General features: G+C 45.3%; 1 protein-coding gene across 2 annotated transcripts in view; it reads right to left on the bottom strand.

Annotated features, from left to right (window-relative positions):
• The window catches only part of LOC122541593 (uncharacterized), a 43,033-nt gene extending 24,749 nt beyond the window's left edge, over nt 1-18,284 (bottom strand). For both annotated transcript variants that reach the window (XR_015752921.1, XM_087978754.1), the window contains exon 1: nt 18,165-18,284. The gene's annotated coding sequence lies outside the window, so the exon portion shown is untranslated. The remainder of the gene's footprint in view (nt 1-18,164) is intronic.
• Nucleotides 18,285-19,854: the final 1,570 nt, after the last annotated feature.

Here is a 19,854-nt window from a genome sequence, read left to right as displayed (position 1 = left end):
CACCATCTCCTCACTTGGTTTTCAGTCCCTATAGGAAGTGAACCAGCTCTGGAAGAGGAAGAGGAGACAATGTGCAGAGTGGGTGGGCTCTCTGATTGACGTCTCTCACAGGAGAGCCTGTGCCCGAAACGTCGAATCTCCTGTTCCCTGGATGCTGCCTGACCTGCTGTGCTGTTCCAGCAATAAAGTTTCAACTGACGTCTCTCACAGTCAATCCAAATATTTCTGGAGCAACATGAGTTTCCTGAAACTTGGGAAATTGACCGGGGAAACGGAGGTGACTTTGAGCAGCAGATCAGGTGAGGATTTAAACTGGTCACTGTCCCATCTGAATAAAACATCACTTATTGCAGCTGCTGTCTCAGTTCCCCTGGTAAATGTTTGACAGAGATTTCTCGTGTGGGAATAGCATTCTTCATCTTCGGAGACTTTCAAACTTACAACAGCAGTGTGGGCTTGTGAATCCTCAGATGTATTTAATAGCTGATGAGAAGAAGAACACCCACAGCATCCAATGATGTGCTGTAGTCGTATCAGCACATTAACAGGATGGCGGGGCACGGGAAGCAGGTGCTCAGGGGAAATTGGCACAGGGTCGGGGGAACAGGGGATGATAGCACTGGTGACAGGGAATTACTTGTTCTACATGTCTACCTTTTACATTTTCGACTTGCCCTTTCACCATCTGTATCCTCATTGTTGTCCTTTCTACTTCCCCTTCCTCCTCTATATTTGGTTATTTCACTCCCTTCCCCTCTCTTCCCTTTTACTTTCCTCTTTCCAAATTTGTTTGTGCTCCTCTTGAACTGCTCTTTCTGATTCTCTCACTATTCCCCTCTGTCTCTCCTTCTCCAGGATGATAAAGCAGAGGCAGATAGACGAGTAAAAGAAACGGAAAATTATAATTCTAATAAATACGTTTTTGGGATTGCATAGTGGTTCCGTGGTTAACACTGCTGCCTCACAGCGTCAGGCACGGGTTCGATTCCCTGAGAGATGTCTGAGAGATCTGCACGTCCTCCGTATCTGTGCGGACTTCCTCCGGGTGCTCCACTTTCTCCCCACAGTCCAAAGGCGTGCAAGGTAGCTGGATTGGCCATGCGGAAAATTTCTGTTGTATCGAGGCATATGGAAGCTTGCTATATGGGTCGTGGTAAATGTGGGGTTGTGGGATACGGTCTTGGGTTGGGCTTGAGTCTGCGTGGGCTGCTTTTTCGAAGAGTCGGTACGGACTCAATGGGCCGAATGGTCTCCTTCTGCACTGCAGGAATTCTATGATGTTAATTGTAACTATTTCTCCGATCTATGTGAGACAACAGAAATAAACTCTTCTCTGTAGTCTGCTGAAATAATTGACGACTGCAATACTTATGTCATGAAAACGACCGACAGTTGGTGCCCGAATCCTCAAAACCCCCTGAATGTAATTTGACGGAGCCGCCTCAAACAGGCGCAATCAGCAGAAACTCACCACTCATTACACCACTCTGGAGTCGTGCTCGTTTCTGTGATTGATACCAGCTTCCTGGCTGATGTTGAATAAACAACTGTTAAAGATCACAAAAGTTAAAAATACACTTGTCTTAAATTATATTTAAAATTCTGCTTGAAAACTGACACGGGGATTCCCAATTTACCAATGTCCGACTTGTAAACGATCCTACTTACGGCTGCAATCCCATACGGGGTGTAATTTTATAGGTCCAACACTAACACTGAATTAATGAAAGACTATTTCAAATTGTCTTGCATTGTGTTACCTCGCGTATAACTCAATTTAAGAACCGTTTGTAATCCGGGGACTGCCTGTAGAACCAATATATGGAAACTATGAAAAACCGAAAGAACTGCTAATGCTGTAAATCAGAAACAAAAACAGAAGTTGCTGGAAAAGCTCAGCAGGTCTGGCAGCATCTATGAAGAGAAATCAAGCACACGTTTCGGGTCCGTTTTTTGTTTTTATTTATGGAAACTATTGTCAGCCATGGTTTAGTTAGCATCCATGTCGCTGAGACAGAAGATTTTTAGTTCAAGTCTCACTCCAAACGCTTGAGCGTTTAGGCTGACAGTCCAGTGTAGCACTGGGAAATTACTACACTGTCAGAGATACCAATATTTTGATTCATTAAACCAAAGCCTATTTTCCTCTCAGGTGAATGTAAAAGATCCCATGACATTACAATGTAGAAGAGTAAGGGGATTATGCCTGATGCTCTTGTCAGTATGAAGCCAATAAAAAAAATCAGATCATCTGATCATCATGACTTGCTGTTTGTCAGGGTCTGGTGTGCATAAGTTAGTTACCATATTTCCAAAATTACAACAGTGACTATACATGAAAAAGTACAATGATTTTCAAAACATTGTCCAAGTTAATATATTAATGTAATTTTCTCTGACTTTCAAAGGAAAATTTTATTCTTTGTGAGATCTGGATATTTCAAACACATTGATGAAGAAAGAATACCATCCTGAAAAGAAAAAACACAACTTCTCCCCACAATCAACTGTGTCCTTGTGGAAGTTATGTTCCAGCTGTACAGAGTTCTATTTAGACTCTATCTGGAGAACTGTGTTAAGTTCTGGGCACAGCATCTCAGGAGGGATATATTGGTCTTGGAGGGAGTGTAGTGTGAATTCACCAGAACGTTCCTGGGAATAAAAGGGTTAAACAATGAGTGCAAGTTGCATAGACTGAGCTTGCATTCCCTTGAATGTAGGAAATTAAAGGATAATTTAGTTGAGATGTTGAATATTATCAATTGACTTGATACAGCAAGACTTCCTAAAGTCGTGGTTGGAACCCTATGTATCACAAGTTGAAAATGTGGAGTCACAAGCTCCAAGATGGCAATTGCTCTGTAAAGCTCTCATTGAGCTATAACAGCTGACCTCCCACTTTTCACAGGCCCACCACCTCTCCCTACACTCACAGGTCTAACTCAGAGGGTCATGACAATTTTCACACCTCAAAATAGGATTGCAGAGTAAAAAGGTTTGAGAAGCATTAATTTGCAAATTATTCCTCTGCTCGGAGAGTCCAGTCAAAGGGCAGAGCATTAAAACTAGAGTGAGCCTGTTCAGGATGATGTCAGCAAATGTTTCTTCCCAAAGAGAGGACTGGAAATCTGTAACCATCTCCCCACAAAAATCTAGGAATCAGTTGAAAATTTCAAAACTGATATTGATAGGTTTATTATTAGGCAAGGAGATTAAGGGATTTTTAAAAAAAAATCATGGGGCATGGACACCGCTGGCTGGCACAGTTGTTATTGCTCCATCCCTAGTTGCTCTTAAGGAGTTAGTGGGAGCTGTCTTCTTGAACCGCTGCAGTTCATGTACTATAGGTAGACCCACAATGCCCTTAGGTAGGGAATTCCAGGATTTTGTCCCAATGATAGTGAAGGAATGTCGACACATTTCTAAGTCAGGATGATGAGTATCCTGGAGGGGAACTTTCAGGTGATGATCTTCCATATAGCTGCTGCCCTGTTCTCTGGGTGTTAGAGCTCTCTAATTTGTAAGGTACTGTCAAAGGAGCATTGGTAAGGTACTGCAAAGCATCATGTAGGTGCTACGCACTGCTCTGATTGTGTGTTAGTGAAGTCCTTTTCCCATTTTGGTCAATAGTCCAAAATAAAAGGAAAATATAAGATGTGTCCTGATAAAGTCCATCTCCACCCGAGTTCTCTGCATTCCTCCAATTCTGGCCATTAGTGCATACCTTCTAGCCCCATTTCTTCACCTGATTATTGACAGTCATCTAGGCTCCATACTTTACAATTTTCCCCTTAAACTACACTATTTTTTATTTCTCTTCCTTCCTATCATATCATTCTTAAGTCTCAACTCTTTGACCTATTTCTGGTCACAGCCATAGCCTCCCAATATCTCCTTCTTTGTCTCGGTGTTCATTTTATCTTATGTCTCTGTGAAACACTGAGATGTGTTACTACATTAAAGCACGGTATGAGTGCAAGTTGTTGTCCTCTCACATTCCCTCCAATCTAACTTTAAACTAATTTTATTTCAAGTTTACAAAGTGTGAAACCCAAGATATTTACTAAAATAATAAAGCCACAAGATTCCATGGTTATGGATGAACAGCATTTTAAATTTTAAAAAAAGAACTGCTGGCAATAAGAAACAAAAAATTGAAATTGCTGGGAAAACTCAGCAGATCTGACAGTATCTGTGGAGATCAAGCAGAATTAACCTTTCAGGTCAAGTGATCCTTCTTCATAAATTCTTCAGCAATAAACGTTACTGTCCAAAATTAGAAAAGTGAAACAATCTAAACTATCTTCACAAATTATATTCCAATATCCAAAATTAGCACGAAGTAAATACAGGGTAACAGATAAAAAGCATACCAAACAGCAAATGAAGTCAAGACATATCCCACAGATTTCTTAGCTACTCTCCCTCAAAATCTACAAGGGATTCCAATCTCTCCTTTCACAAAGACCTAACTTTGGAACTCCACCACAGACTGTGCCAGTGACTGCTCATGTTCTGGTGTTTTACCCTCCCCTCCTCGGGCTACACTTATGAAGCTTCTTGAAATTGTACTCCAGAATTTACTCATGGGCACAACTCCAATCTTCTTGCAGACAACTAACTTCATCAAACTGCTTTTCTCCAAGCTCTCACATTTCTTTCTGCACAAAGAAGCTCATGCTTCCTTCATCCTTGCTCTCAGCTGTACTGTGCTTTGAATAGAACACTGTGTGTTCTGAGTGCCCCATCTCCCAGAGCTTTTCCTGACCCCTAACCCCAACATTTAGCTGCATCTCATGGCTCCTCTGAACAGTCAGAAGTAGGACCTTTTCAGTATGTAGCTTCTTTTCTATGCTCCTAAGTATCTGGCTATTGGGCATCTTGAAGGTATTAACCTTCTTCTTTTTCTGCTTCTGTCCATATGCCTAAAGTCCACTGTTCACCAATCTTGAACTATGCTGACACATCTCCTGAAAACCTCGCAAAAGAATGGAACTTTGCAAGTCAACCATCAAATCTCTCAAAACCGTCTACACAGTACCCAGATTGTTGGTTTCTTCAGCGATCAGATGTTGCAACAAACCAAAGGAATTCACCACAACCTCTAGTGCCCATAAGTGCCCACAACATTTAAGGGACCATACAGAATGACAAAGGTTAAAGTGACTTTTTTGAAATCATTAGTCTGGTGGTGGGAGGAATTTGAGACCGATACTGTTGAGACAGAGAGTGCTTTGGATTGACAGCTCCCTCATTTGTGAGCACTGGAGGGGAAACAACACAAACAACTCTCAGTGCAATGAAAATAGGTGACCTGGCTCCAAGTCCATTTGGTGTTGTTGGTGTGTGGTGAAAGGAGGAGGAGGAGGAGGAAAGTCAGGAGAAGAGTAAAACAGGCTCTCAATTCACAATGAACTTGAATCGTGTTTAAATACAGCAATTTTTACCCTCAGGATACATATTTTATATAAAAATATCAGACAGAAAAATTGCTAATTAATTCATTGGAGGTTGTGAAATTTCTTCCCTTCTTTTTCAAACTTATTTTTAGAAAACACATTGGGCAGTAAATGCTAGAAGCTAAGGAAAACATTGCTTAATGTAGCTGATTGAAGGGTTCTGGTTTATCCTGGGAATTTTGATACATTCAAACTACATATTTCGAATTCAGCTAACATGCACAGCAATGCCTGTACTATGAAATCTAAACCCAGACTTTTGGGAAAGGCCAAAGCCTTTAAAGAAGGCATTTAAAGACATTTCAATAAATGTGTCTCGTGTGACAGCAGCTGATTTGCTGGGTCAACAATCCAGAGATTGAGAGTTCAAACCCAAACATTGAAAATTATATACAGGTATACAGAATCTCAGAAAGAAACAGACCATTCGATCCAAATGGTGTATACTGGTGTTTATGCTTCACAGGAGTTTTCTCCCACCCCTCTTCATTTCAACCTAACAGTAGATCCTTCTGATCCTTTCTACTTGATGAGGTTATCTAGTTTTCCTTTAAAGGCATCTCAGCACTTCACCTCAACTGCTCCATGCTGTGACAATAAACTCAACACATTTGGAATCAATGGAATAGGTTCAAATAAAAGCATGGACTAGCTGGACTGAAGGGTCTGTTTCCAAGCTGTATGACTCTATGGCTCTATGAAGACTTTTAGATTATCTTCAAAACATGTAAGTTCCACTTCAGTGAAGGGAACCTGGTCCACATGCAACTCGAGTCTAATGCAGAACATAGTTGACTCTCAACTACCCTCAACCAAACATTTATCAACAGTTGCTATAAAGCCAATTAAAAACAGGAATATGATGCAGGTCTAGAGAATCAGGTACTGAAGCAGTCAGTGTCCATATGCAGCAAGACCAAGACAATATCCAGGTTTGCACTGACAAGTGGCAAGTGACATCTGTGCCACACAAGTGCAAGGAAATGGCCATCACCAGCAAGAGAGAATCTAACCATCATCTCTGAAATTCAATGGTATTACCATTGCTGAATTCCCCCATTTTCTATATCCTATGGGTTACCATTGTTCAGAAGTAGAACTGAGCTAAAATTGAGTGCTACGGCACAAATCAGAAACTAAGAATTCTGCAGTGAGCAACTAACTTCCCAATTATAAGACACAAGCCAGAGTGTAATGGAATACCTTCCACTTTCCTGGACAAGTGCTGTTCCAACAGGACTCAAGATGCTTGACACAATCAGGATAAAACAGCCTGCTTCTTTGGCACTTCATCCATCACCTTCAATATTCACTCCTTTCACCACCAACACATAGTAACCGCAGTGTGCATCATCTACAGGTGCACTGCAGCAAGGCTCCTTCAGCATAATCTTCTAAATCTGTGACCTCTATCATCTAGAAGGACAAGGGCAGCAGACATACCACTACCTGAAAGTTCACCTCCAATTCATTCATCATCTTGACTTGGCAATATATTGCTTTTCCTTCAGTGTTGCTGAGTTAATATCCTGGAAGCCTTTCCCTAACAGCATTGTGGGGGGTCCTACATTCCAAGGACTGCAGCAGTTCAAGGAGGCAGCTCACCACCATCCAGGGCAATTGGAAATTAACAACAAGTTCTGGCCCATGTCCCAGAGCAAATACTAAAAAATGCTGGCATTGATCAGGATGACATGAAGGTGAATTCAGCCAGCAACATCTGTGAAGTGTCTCTTTCTAAGATCATTCTTCTTCGGCATTTCCGGATTGAGGATGATTTCTTTCTACAGATACTACTGAAGGCATTTGCTAAAGGTGGGTGGATGATTGGATTTTCACCTTTTTCTTCTAATGTTCACACTTGGCCTCTGGGCCTGTTGGAGAAGCTCAAAAAGGTTTGCACCTTTACAGATGCTTCTTTTTCAGTTTGAGCAATTTTAGAGGTTCCAAGAACTTGGTGGAGATGTTGGGTTTTTTTTAGATGGGCTATCTGAATGTCCTTGAAGTGTTTCATCTGCCCTCCTGAAAGTGGAGTCACAGGTAGACAGGTCAATAAAGAAGGCTTTTGGCACACTGGCCTTCATCAGTCAGGGCACTGAGTACAGAAGTTGGGAAGTTACATTACAGTTATACAGGACGTTGGTGAGGCTGCACTTGGAGTATAGTATTCATTTTTGGTCACCTTGTTATAGGAAGGATTTTATTAAACTGCAAAGAGTGCAGAAGAAATTTACAAATATGTTGCCTGGACTCAATGGTCTGAGTTATAGGCAAAGGTTGGACAAGCTAGCTCTTTTTACTTTACAGTGTAGGAGATTGATGGGGATACTTACATGGGTGTATAAGAGCATGAGAGGCATGGATAGGGTGAATGCACTGAGTCTTTTTCCCAGGGTTGAGGAATCAAGGACAAGGAATTAAGGTTAGAAGGGACAAAAAAGGGAACCTGACGAGCAACTTTTTTTACACAGAGTGGTATGCATGTGGAATGAGCTGCCAGTGGAAGTGGTTGAGGTGGGTACATTAATAACATTTAAAAGGTATTTGGACAAATACATGGATAGGAAAGGATTAGAGGTTATGGGGGTCGAAAAGTGCGGCACTGAAAAAGCACAACAGGTCAGGTAGCATCTGAGCAGCAGGAGAATGGACGTTTCAGGACTAAGCCCTTCAACAAGAATGAAGGGCTTATGCCCAAAACATTGATTCTCCTGCTCCTTGGATGCTGCCTGACCTGCTGTGCTTTTCCACATTCTTCGACTCTGATCTCCAGCATCTGTAGTCCTCACTTTCTCCTTAGAAGGATATGGGCCAAGTGCAGGGAACTGGGGTTAGCATGGATGGACATTTTGGTCGGCATGGACCAATTTGTGCCAAAGAGCCTAGCTGCGTGCTGTACGACTCTATGACTCTGGTAACTGCTTGAGGTGACAAAGCTTAGAGTAGAAAGCCTGTTTTGGGAGCCTTGTGTCTGGCAAACAGATGATGTGGCCCACCTAATGACACTGATTGACTGCAACCAGTATGTTGATGCTAGGAACCCTGAGGGGACACTGACATTAGAGCACCTTTCTTACCAGTAGATTGACACTGTTGTGAAGGCATCACTGGGGGTATTTACCAAGGGAAAGCTGCCCTGCAAACTGTGAACATGGTGTTAGACCAGTTATCTTTATCATCAAATATCCTGTTCCTCAAATGGCCAAAGACTGTGCTAACAGACTGTGGCAATGCTGAATTTCGTCAATGTCTGCACTCACTAAAAGGACACTCATTGACCAACACCATGCTTAACTGGACAGATTTCAGACAGTTCTAGCAGCTCAAGATTGTGGACCATCAGCAGCAGCAAAATTACATCCAATTACAACCTATAACCTTCTGTCTCTATATGTCTCCAATTGTACTATTATCAGGAAGCCCAGGAGATCAGACATGGTTGAATGAGGAGTGCAGCACCAGGCATGCCTACAATTGGAAACGGTTGGAGGGACTGGATACTGCAAAGGCTATGGGCCCTGACAACATGCTGGAAATAGTACTGAAGACTTTTATGCTCCAAAGCTCATACCAAGCACAGTACAGCACTGGCATCTATCTGACAATGTAGAAAATTGCCCAGAATGTCCACATGAAAAAAGCAGGATCTATCCAAAATGGCCAATTATCACCCCAACACTCTACTCTTGATCATCAGCAAAGTGATAGAAGGTGTCATCAACACCAAAGGTCAAAATTTATCTGGTGGGGCAACAACAGATATTAGACATTGACCATGTCTCGATAAAAGCTGTGCCCACAACTTCAGTCAATAGAAACCGCTGTGGGTAATCTAGGGCCCATTTGTGGAAATCTGCATGAGACACGGAGATAAATCTATAGAAACTACTGGGTATAATCGGTATGGGAACTCAGAGTGAGAATCTATAGGAGCCACTGATGATAGTCTGTTGGAAACATTAATTGTAATTGATAGGAACCACTAGAGTTAATCTATGAGACACTGAGGGTTATCTATAGGAATGAAAACAGACTTCCATCAAGTTCTCAATACACAATCCCATAAACATTTCAGAAGCAGAGACTGGCAAACCTTACCCTCTGAATGACATTGTGAATAAACCTTCAGAATCGATTAACAACAGACTCACCATTTCTGATACTCCAAATGTAAAAACGTTTCTGGATTCTGAGAAATCAACCTAAAAACATCAGAACCAAAAAAAATCACCCTGACTGAACTTAGCAAACTCTGAATAATACATAACAATAGTTCTCTGTGATCTGTGTGCAAACCCTCCACAAGAAAGTTAAAAAGACACATTGAGCATAAAACCTCATCAACAAGTTGTTGGTTTTTATTGAGCCACTAGCATAGGGATGTAATTTATCTGGTGGGACAACAATAGACATTGGACACTGTGAGAGACGATTTCGGTACAAATAGTTAAGATGTGCATGACCTCAGAGTCTAAGGGGAATAGAGCCGTGGGGGTAGGGTAAAACATGCTTCTCTATAATAAAGGATGAGACATCTGCTGCTACAGAGTAGAAAAACAAGTCCTTGATTGATAAGACCACTAACTCTGACAGAGAAGAATAAGTCCTTGACTGATAAGACTACAGGGTAGAAAAACAACTCGGGAAACTGTTGCAGACTTTGTGAGAATGTGAACCTCCTGACTCTTTAAAGCTATAGAGTGGAGGGACTTGTACTGTATTTAATCAGAAACATTGTTAGCCTGGCGCGCCTTTTTTTTTCAAGGGTGCCCAACTCTGCAGACTTGTTAATAAAACTTTGTTTCCTGAATTTGTCTAGAGCGATTATTGAGAAGCGATTTTCGTTTCTAACAAACTTGGGGGCTCGTCCGATCAACACTCCGGCCGCGAGGGGGGGCTGAGGAAGGACATCAGAGAAGGTGCACCCTGCCGAGTTCGGCAGTCCCTGATTCCTTGCTTGTTGCCCCGCGCGGCTTGAGCGAGTGATATCCGGAAGGCTCAGGAGAACAAAGGAGGGGTGTGGCCGAGGCAGTGGGGACGGTTAACGATCGAGTAATTTCAGTGCACCGAACCCAGGTAAGAACAGACTTGCGGGAACCGTCTTTCCGGAGGACTGGGGACCTGCGGAGTGCCTGCAGATTTTTCTACAGAGACGTGGGACTCAGGAATCTAGAGACCGGGGCTCGTCTGTGCGGGATTTTGCAGAGACCGTGTTTGCGGAGGAACGTGGACCTACGGGGTGCCTGTGATCTGTTTCACAGAGACGTAGGACACAGGAATCCAAAGACCGGGAGTGCCTGCAAAGGGACCTGGGCGACCACGGGACTGAAGGTCCGGGAATTGGCTAAATAGTGATAGATTATCACGGGATAATACAGGAATCTCCGATTTTACAAAGTCCTCGGCAATGGGAAATAAGGGATCCAAGGCGAATAAGGGAAAGGTAGGCTTGAGCGTAGACAATGAAAAATACCCCGGGGTACCTGACGATAGTCCGTTAGGAATAATGTTAAATAATTGGGATCAGAGGAGGAGAAAAGGAAAATCTAGAAAGAAGATGGTGAGATACTGTCAAACGTGGTCCCAAACACCTATTCAGGGAGACTCAGTGTGGTGGCCTAAATTCGGCACTGATGAAGACTGGGTCCGGCAAGCTCTAATTTTATATGTCAATTCGAAACCTAATGTTACTCGGGGGGAAAGTGATTACGCCCTTTGTTGGCTGCCAGTCACACTATCTTGCAAAATGAAGGTAACCAATGAAGACTCGAAAGGGCAGAAAGAATGGGAACCTTTAGATCACTTACCGCCGCCCTACGTGACCCCGTCGGCCCCGCAAAATGGTCCTTCGGGTGGCGACGATTCAGGGGAAGGGGAAGAAAGCGGGGAGGAACCACCAGGTGCCTCAGGAGTACAGACTAGATCTCAAGCTGAAAAGAGTCACAGACGGAACTCTGTCCCGATTGCAAGAATGAATCCTCTCCGGGAAGTGCCCATGGGAGGCGCGGAAGGAGGGACGGGATATGTGAACGTCCCCTTAACGAGTACTGAAGTACGGAATTACAAGAGGGAGATGAAGGGCCTACTGGAGGACCCCATGGGCCTGGCTGAACAATTAGATCAGTTCCTGGGGCCAAATACTTATACGTGGGATGAGATGTATTCCATCATGGGAACATTGTTCTCTAGCCAGGAGCGACAGATGATACGTCAAGCTGCGCTGTTGCTCTGGGAGAGAGAGGGAGGAGCAGGAGGGGAGCAGAAATTTCCCCTCACCGACCCCGAGTGGGATAAGCAAATGGAAGAAGGAAGACGCAACATGAGGGATATGCGGGAATATTGGATAAAAGGAATAAGGCAGGCAGCCCCGAAGGGGCACAATTTTACCAAGGCCTTTGGGAATCATCAAAACCCGGAAGAAACCCCTACAGACTTCCTAGACAGGATTAGGAAGAACTTGCAGCAGTTCGCTGGGGTGGACCCTGAGACGGAAGTGGGACAGCAACTCATACGGGTAGAGTTTGTGTCAAAAGCCTGGCCGGACATACGAAAGAAGTTAGAGAAAATGGATGATTGGGATAGTAAACCTCTGAGTGAACTACTACGGGAGGCGCAAAAGGTGTTTGTGAGAAGGGACGATGAGATGCAAAAGAAGGCGACAAAGATAATGATGCAGACGGTGCAACAAGTGACAGCTGGAAGAAGGGAAAAGGGAGAGCCGTGGCAGGAACCGGAAAGGGGAGAGTCGTGGCAAGAGCAGAGGAAAAGAGGACCGGGGCCGGAACAAAGGAAGGGTGGAGGAAGTATCTGGTATTGGAGGAAAGACATTGCAAGTCCCAGTAGTGGAGGACGTGGAAATTGGGTATGAAAACAGAACTACTAAACGAGACCTCCTTCTACTGCCATCGGCGGGGTTTAATTTGTTAGGAAGAGACTTGCAGGTCAAACTAGGGATCAGAACGGTACCAAGTAACGGGGAAATGGTGGTACGGTTGTTCGCCCTCACCGAAGAAGATGATCAACAAATAGACCCGGGAGTTTGGTACCGGGAGGGGAACAGAGGGGGTCTAAACATCAAACCTCTCCAAATCACCATGTTACCAGGAAAAGGCCCGGTAAGAAGGAAACAGTATCCGATTGCTATGGAAGGACGGGAAGGGTTACAACCTGTGATAGAAAGATTAATCACAGATGGACTACTGGAGGAATGTATGTCCCCTTTCAATACTCCAATACTCCCTGTGAGGAAGCCGGATGGGACGTATAGGCTGGTGCAAGACTTGCGGGGGTTGAATGAAGTAGTCCAGGCTAGATACCTGGTGGTACCCAATCCCTACACGTTAATGAGTAAAATTCCCCCCGAACATGAATGGTTCAGCGTAATAGATCTGAAGGATGCCTTCTGGAGTTGCCCCCTTGACGAAGAAAGTCGGAACCTTTTTGCATTTGAATGGGAGAATCCCTTCTCAGGACGAAAGCGACAGTTAAGATGGACAGTCTTGCCGCAGGGATTCACGGAGTCACCCAACTTGTTTGGACAAATACTAGAGCAGATCTTAGGAGGATTTCGGTGTAACGCGGAGAATCAATTGCTCCAATATGTCGATGATCTCTTACTCTCAGGACCGAGAGAAGAGGAGGTACGAGCAGACACCGTTGCCCTGCTGAACTTCCTGGGGAAACAGGGCCTACGCGTCTCCAGGACAAAACTCCAGTTTGTGGAGCAAGAAGTAAGATATCTGGGCCATCAGGTTAGTAAGGGGCATCGCCGTATCACGCCAGAACGAATATCGGGGATTACGGGTATGCCAATACCCAGGACGAAGAAGGAAATCAGACAGTTCCTGGGGCTAGTAGGGTATTGCCGGATATGGATTGAAAGTTACACCACTCTAGTAAAGTTTTTGTACGACAAACTGGGACAAGAAGAACAAAAACTGGACTGGTCAGATGAGGAGGAGCAGCAATTTAATATTATTAAAAGTAAACTGATCCGAGCTCCGGTATTGGCTTTACCCACCCTGAAGGAACCGTTCCAGTTATATGTTAATAGCGCCGGCGGAATTGCCCAGGGTGTGCTTACCCAGCTGCGGGCAGGGAAACGTCAGCCGGTTGCATTTTTGTCAAAAATGTTAGACCCTGTGTCACGTGGATGGCCGACCTGTATCCAGGCAGTGGCAGCTACGGCAATGTTAGTAGAAGAGGCCCGGAAACTTACCTTTGGAGGAAGAATCACAGTATACTCCCCACATTCGGTTAGTACCATACTGGCTCAAAAGGCTCACCGCTGGTTAACAGATTCTCGCATCCTGAAGTATGAGACGATTTTGATGACCGGAGACGATCTCAATTTTGCAAAAGATCTCAGTTGCAACCCTGCCCAGTTTCTGTACGGACGTCCTGCAGATGGGGAACAGGAGCATGATTGTGTGGAATTTGTAGACTTACAGACCAAAAGCCGAGAGGATCTGCAAGAGGCTCCGCTGGGTGAAGGACAGGAACTGTACATCGACGGGCCCTCTCGGAGCATAAATGGAATCCGGTACAGTGGCTATGCGGTCGTAGATGGCGCAACGAAACGGACGATCGAGTCCGGACGACTGCCCGGGAAGTGGTCAGCCCAATCCTGTGAGTTGTACGCCCTCCAGAGGGCCCTGAAGTTGTTGGAGGAGAAAGTGGGGACCATATATACTGACTCAAAGTATGTATACGGAATCGTTCATACTTTCGGGAAAATCTGGAAAGAGCGAGGATTGATAACTTCCCGGGGAAAAGAATTAGCTCACGAACAAATGATCAGCCTAACATTGGAAGCCCTGGCGTTACCTACGGAACTTGCAGTAGTCCATGTACCCGGTCACCAGAAGGGGTCGACACCGGAAGCGGTGGGAAACCGGCTGGCAGATGAGGAAGCCAAGCGGGCAGCGGTTGAAAAATCCGTCCAATTATTAACATTAATACCGTTGAGGGAAGGGCTCGCTAAACAACCCGTCTTCACCCAGGGGGAGATTGATAAAATGGATCAATTGGGTGCCCGGCTAGAAACTAACGGGAAGTGGACGGTTCCTGATGGGAGACAAGTACTAAACAAACAGATCACCCAGAGTATTCTGCACCGATTACACCATCAGACCCACTGGGGGGTGCAAGCCATGTGTGACACGATCCTGAGAGACTATGTATGCAGGGGGATATACACATTAGCCCAACAAGAGGTAGTTGGATGCCCCACTTGCCGGCGTATTAATCAGAAGGCCATGCGTTCTATGCCACCCGGTGGTCAGCCCCTAGCGATTAGGCCATTTCAGAGGATCCAAGTCGACTTTACAGAATTACCCCCAGTACAGAGATGGAAGTATCTGCTAGTAATAGTAGACCATTTCACTCACTGGGTAGAGGCTTTCCCAACCGCCAAAGCCGATGCACCAACCGTGGCCCGTCTATTGTTAGATAACATAATCCCGAGATATGGCATGATGGAATCTATAGACTCAGACTGCGGGACACATTTTGTTTCTAGGCTACACCATTTGATCTGTACTGCCCTGGGTATCCAATGGAAATTCCATGCACCCCGGCATCCCCAGAGCTCGGGTCGAGTGGAGAGAATGAATGGCACACTCAAGACCCAATTGACTAAGCTGATGTTAGAAACTAAGTTGCCATGGCCAAAGTGCCTTCCCATTGCCCTATTGAGAATACGTACAGCACCTCGCCGGGATATCGGGGTCTCCCCCTATGAGATGCTGTTCGGATTACCATATTGGAGTAAGGTTGATGGGTGTCCCACTCTACAAGGGGGAGATGTATTTGTCAGAGACTATTTACTGGCCTTATCCCGTTCTTTTGCAGAACTCCGGAGGAAGGGTCTCCTGGCTCAAACTCCGCCGCTCGACTTCCTCTTACATAAGGTGGAGCCCGGAGATTGGGTACTTGTAAAGACCTGGAGGGCCGAAAAGCTCCAGCCGCAGTGGGAAGGACCGTTCCTGGTCCTGTTAACAACTGAAGCCGCTGTTCGGACGAAAGAAAAAGGGTGGGCCCACGCATCGAGGATAAAGGGGCCTGTTCCGCCAGAAGGAGAGAGCACTTGGACATGCGGGCCAGGGGACAAGCCATTGGTGGTAAAGCTGAAAAGACAGCGACAATGAACTCTACCTGGACTGTATTGATGGGGATATTGATCGGTTTACTCCTGTATGTGGGGGAGGGCGAGGGGAGATGTGACAAATGTCGGACTACGGTGAGACTTGGGAGTCAGATCTACTCGGGATCATTTGTGTCTCACTCCCATGTGAACGATCAGTGTTACGATGTGAATGCACGGCAAGAATGTTGGGAGGATGGAAAACCCTATTATCAAGTGTATAATAAAGGGTACGGTGGCAAAGTCCGTGGGTGCCCTAAAAATGACCGCTGGGTGTGTGTTAACAAAGATGGGCAGTGGGGCCTACCCTCCGTGTTGCTCAGAGAGCAGGTTGACAGAGTCAAGGAGACCAGAGTTCAGAACACTGAACAGGAGTTAGAGAAAGAGAACGACCGTCAGAGAACGTTCGTTGTCTCTAAAGTGCCATCTATATACAAAGAGGTAGAAGAGCAGATTGAGCTCCCTGATGTAACACAAAACCTGTTTATTGATCTCACCTCTAGGATTGCCACTGTTTTAAATGTTAGCAATTGCTGGGTTTGTGGGGGGCCACATATGTCAGAACAATGGCCGTGGACTGGGCAAAGCTTAGACATATGGGAATTGCTTCAATACAATTGGACACATGTCAACGAAAGGAAAAGCCAGGGGTGGAGACTGACAAATAGCCCTGAGGGCCAGTTATGTGTTGAAGGCAAGGGGACCGTGGAGGTAGGAACTAGTCCCTGTCAGAGTGTATTGAATGCCACCACACAAGTATGGTGGCCTGAGAATATTGCTTGGTACATTGCAAACCGAGATCATCAAAATTGCATTCGGTTACGTTCTGATTCCTCCTCTTACGAGCTAAGTGCTGACCCTTCCGATGGCATGAAAAGAGTGTGTGGAGCGGTGGTTGTCAGGGGAATCAATGCTGGGATAATCCTGTCCAGACTCTGCCACGGGGCCAACAATCCGAATACTGGAATTGCAGTGGTCCTGGTCCTTATGAGGGCGTCCCTGGGGTAAAGGAGTTGTGGGATGACGTTGTGAGGCAGGGAGGGCCTGCTCCAGATGGCCTATTTTGGATTTGCGGTAATCAGGCATATTCCAAACTGCCCATGGGATGGGCTGGAGTATGCTTCCTGGGAGGAAGCCGATGATTTGGGAGTTAAACTCTTTGACTCCCTGCGTAGGTCGCCAAGGGATATCCAAGTCGGTGATTGGGGGGATGAGTGGCCACCGGCCCGTATTATTGAATACTACGGGCCGGCTACGTGGGCACAGGATGGATCATGGGGATACCGTACTCCTATCTATATGTTAAACCGAATTATCAGGCTCCAAGCAGTCGTAGAGGTCATTACTAATCAGACCGCCCTGGCCCTGGAGTTGCTGGCTAAGCAGCAGGATCAGATGAGGGCTGCTATATACCAAAACCGGCTTGCCTTGGATTATCTATTGGCCTCGGAAGGGGGAGTGTGCCGGAAGTTTAACCTGACTAACTGCTGTCTGAAAATTGACGATAATGGTAAAGCGGTTTTGAAGATTTCCGATGAAATTCGGAAACTGCCCATGTGCCGGTTCAATCCTGGCGCCCTCTTGGTGGCATCGGATGGTGGGATGGTCTCCTAGGTGGTAGTTGGTGGCGCACGGCGTTACTGGTGGCTGGGGGGGGCGTAATGCTTCTACTCATCTTACCCTGCCTGATCCCCTGTGTTCAATCTTTAATCCAGAAAAATATTTCCCAACTCCAGGCAGTGGCGGTACCCCAACATGGAACGCAGGAACTTAAGGTGCTGTTGCTGCGAAAGACCAAGGATTTCCCGGGCCCCTGATGGGAGGACGCTTATCTTTGTCATGCACATCTTAAAAACAGAAAGAGTGGAATTGTGAGAGACGATTTCGGTACAAATAGTTAAGATGTGCATGACCTCAGAGTCTAAGGGGAATAGAGCCGTGGGGGTAGGGTAAAACATGCTTCTCTATAATAAAGGACGAGACATCTGCTGCTACAGAGTAGAAAAACAAGTCCTTGATTGATAAGACCACTAACTCTGACAGAGAAGAATAAGTCCTTGACTGATAAGACTACAGGGTAGAAAAACAACTCGGGAAACTGTTGCAGACTTTGTGAGAATGTGAACCTCGTGACTCTTTAGAGCTATAGAGGGGAGGGACTTGTACTGTATTTAATCAGAAACATTGTTAGCCTGGCGCGCCTTTTTTTTTCAAGGGTGCCCAACTCTGCAGACTTGTTAATAAAACTTTGTTTTCCTGAATTTGTCTAGAGCGATTATTGAGAAGCGATTTTCGTTTCTAACAGACACTATGTCTCTATAAGAGCTGTGTCCACAACTTCCGCATCACAGTGACCATTACAGCGTGTTTCACACAAAATAATCCAACATTTCAATTCCTTCCTCACAAAATGTTCCTGTAATTAGTGTTAAAATGTTTTATATTGAGACAGTAATGTCTCTATTAGAAAATCAGATATCAACAGTTATAAGATCTGTCCCAAAATCTTGTGAAAACCCAACATCTCCAGAAATATCTCACACATATCAATAAAAACTCACATTTGGTGAGAAAAAGTTGGAGAGATTTTCTCTGGAACTGCCTTCCTGTGTTTGACGGAGGGAGGGACAGACCATCTCCTCAAACATGACTGAATTACAGCCCCAAGCCCAGAAAGCTCCCCCTTCACTGAGGTTATTTAAAATCTCCACAGGGACTCAGCTCAATTCATCCAAACCGCTCACAATCCCGCTCCGAACTACATTACCCATACTGCATGTGGGCATTACGCCTGCGTAGTGAGGGGTGAAGGTATGGAATTAGGGGAGCCACAGCCCGCAGTGCCTGGCGGTAGTTGTAGTTGTTAACCGCACAACTGACAGTTGGCAACCGGCGCTCGGGAATTCGAACCTGAGAGAGCGCGACTGTCACGTGGACAGTGCTGGAACTGCAGGCGCGCACCTGGAAATGGCGGCCCCTGGTGGCGGGACCAGGGATCTCAGCCTCTCAATCATTAAATTTACATTTACATCCCCATTCTGAGTGTGTTCAATACATCGCATCAGTTGTATAACACTTCAATCTTTTACTATAAATTTTGTATCCTATGATCCTGCCCCACCAGCTACCTGACGAATGAGCGTGCTCCGGAAGCCAGTGCTTCCAAATAAACCTGTTGGACTATAACCTGGTACTGTGATTTTTAACTTCAGAGAATCCCGACAGTGTAGGAGAGGCCATCTGACCCATCGAGTCTACCCCAACTCTCCAAAGAACATCTCACCCCCATGAAATGTATCCATTTCAGATATCCAGCTTCTCAAATGGGAGGCAATGGCCTCGCGGTGTTATCGCCAGAGTATTAATCTAGAAACACAGGTAATTTTCTGGGGGTTCAGGTTCAAATCCCAAAACAGCAGACAGTGGAATTTGAATTGAATTAAAATAAATCCATTTAAGAATCCAATGGCTAATTGCCAGGAATAACTCATCTGGCTCACTAATAGCCTTCATAATGACCATCCTCACCAAGTCTGGCTTATATGTGACTCCAGACCCACAGCAATGTGGTTGGTTCTCAATTGCAAGCCACTCAATTGTATCAATCGCTACAAAGCCTCTGAAAAGAAATGAAACTGGACAGACCATCCAGCATCAACCTAGGCACAGGAAAAGTTAATGGCAGAAATAGCCCTGTCTACCCTACAAAATTCACATCGCCAACATTTGGAGGCAAGAGCCACCAGACTGGTCAAGCGACAACCACACTCATGGAATCATACCCAACAGACAATATCCTACACCTCCCACCATCACCACCACCATCTCCTGTCCCACTGGCGGGACAGACCCAGCAGAGATGATGACACAGTGACATACAGTCAGGATTTCCCTGGGAGTCCTCAACATGACTCCAGACCTCATGAAGTCTCATGGTTTCATACTAAACATGCACAAGGAAACTTCCTGCTGATTATGAGGTACTGTCCTCCCTCAGTGGCAAGGGTGCAAAAGGTACTCCACATTGGAGATTTCAATGTCTACCATCAAGAATGGTCTGGCAGCAGTACTACTGATCCAACTGGTCAGGTCCTAAAAGACATAGCTGCTAGACTGGTTCACAGCATCGACTGAGGGAACCAACAGGGGGAAAATCATACTTGACCTGATCCTTACCAATCTTCTGGCTGCACATGCATCTGTCTGTGACAGTAGCAGTAAGAATGACCACTGCACAGTCTTTATGGAGAT

The sequence above is a fragment of the Chiloscyllium plagiosum genome, unplaced genomic scaffold (genome assembly GCF_037043375.1).
Source record: "Chiloscyllium plagiosum isolate Xiang-an unplaced genomic scaffold, Cpla_swu_hap1 HiC_scaffold_35, whole genome shotgun sequence".
In the NCBI taxonomy this organism is placed as follows: Eukaryota; Metazoa; Chordata; class Chondrichthyes; order Orectolobiformes; family Hemiscylliidae; genus Chiloscyllium; species Chiloscyllium plagiosum.
The sequence above is the reverse complement of the archived record's forward strand: the minus strand, read 5'-3'. Positions and strand labels throughout refer to the sequence as shown.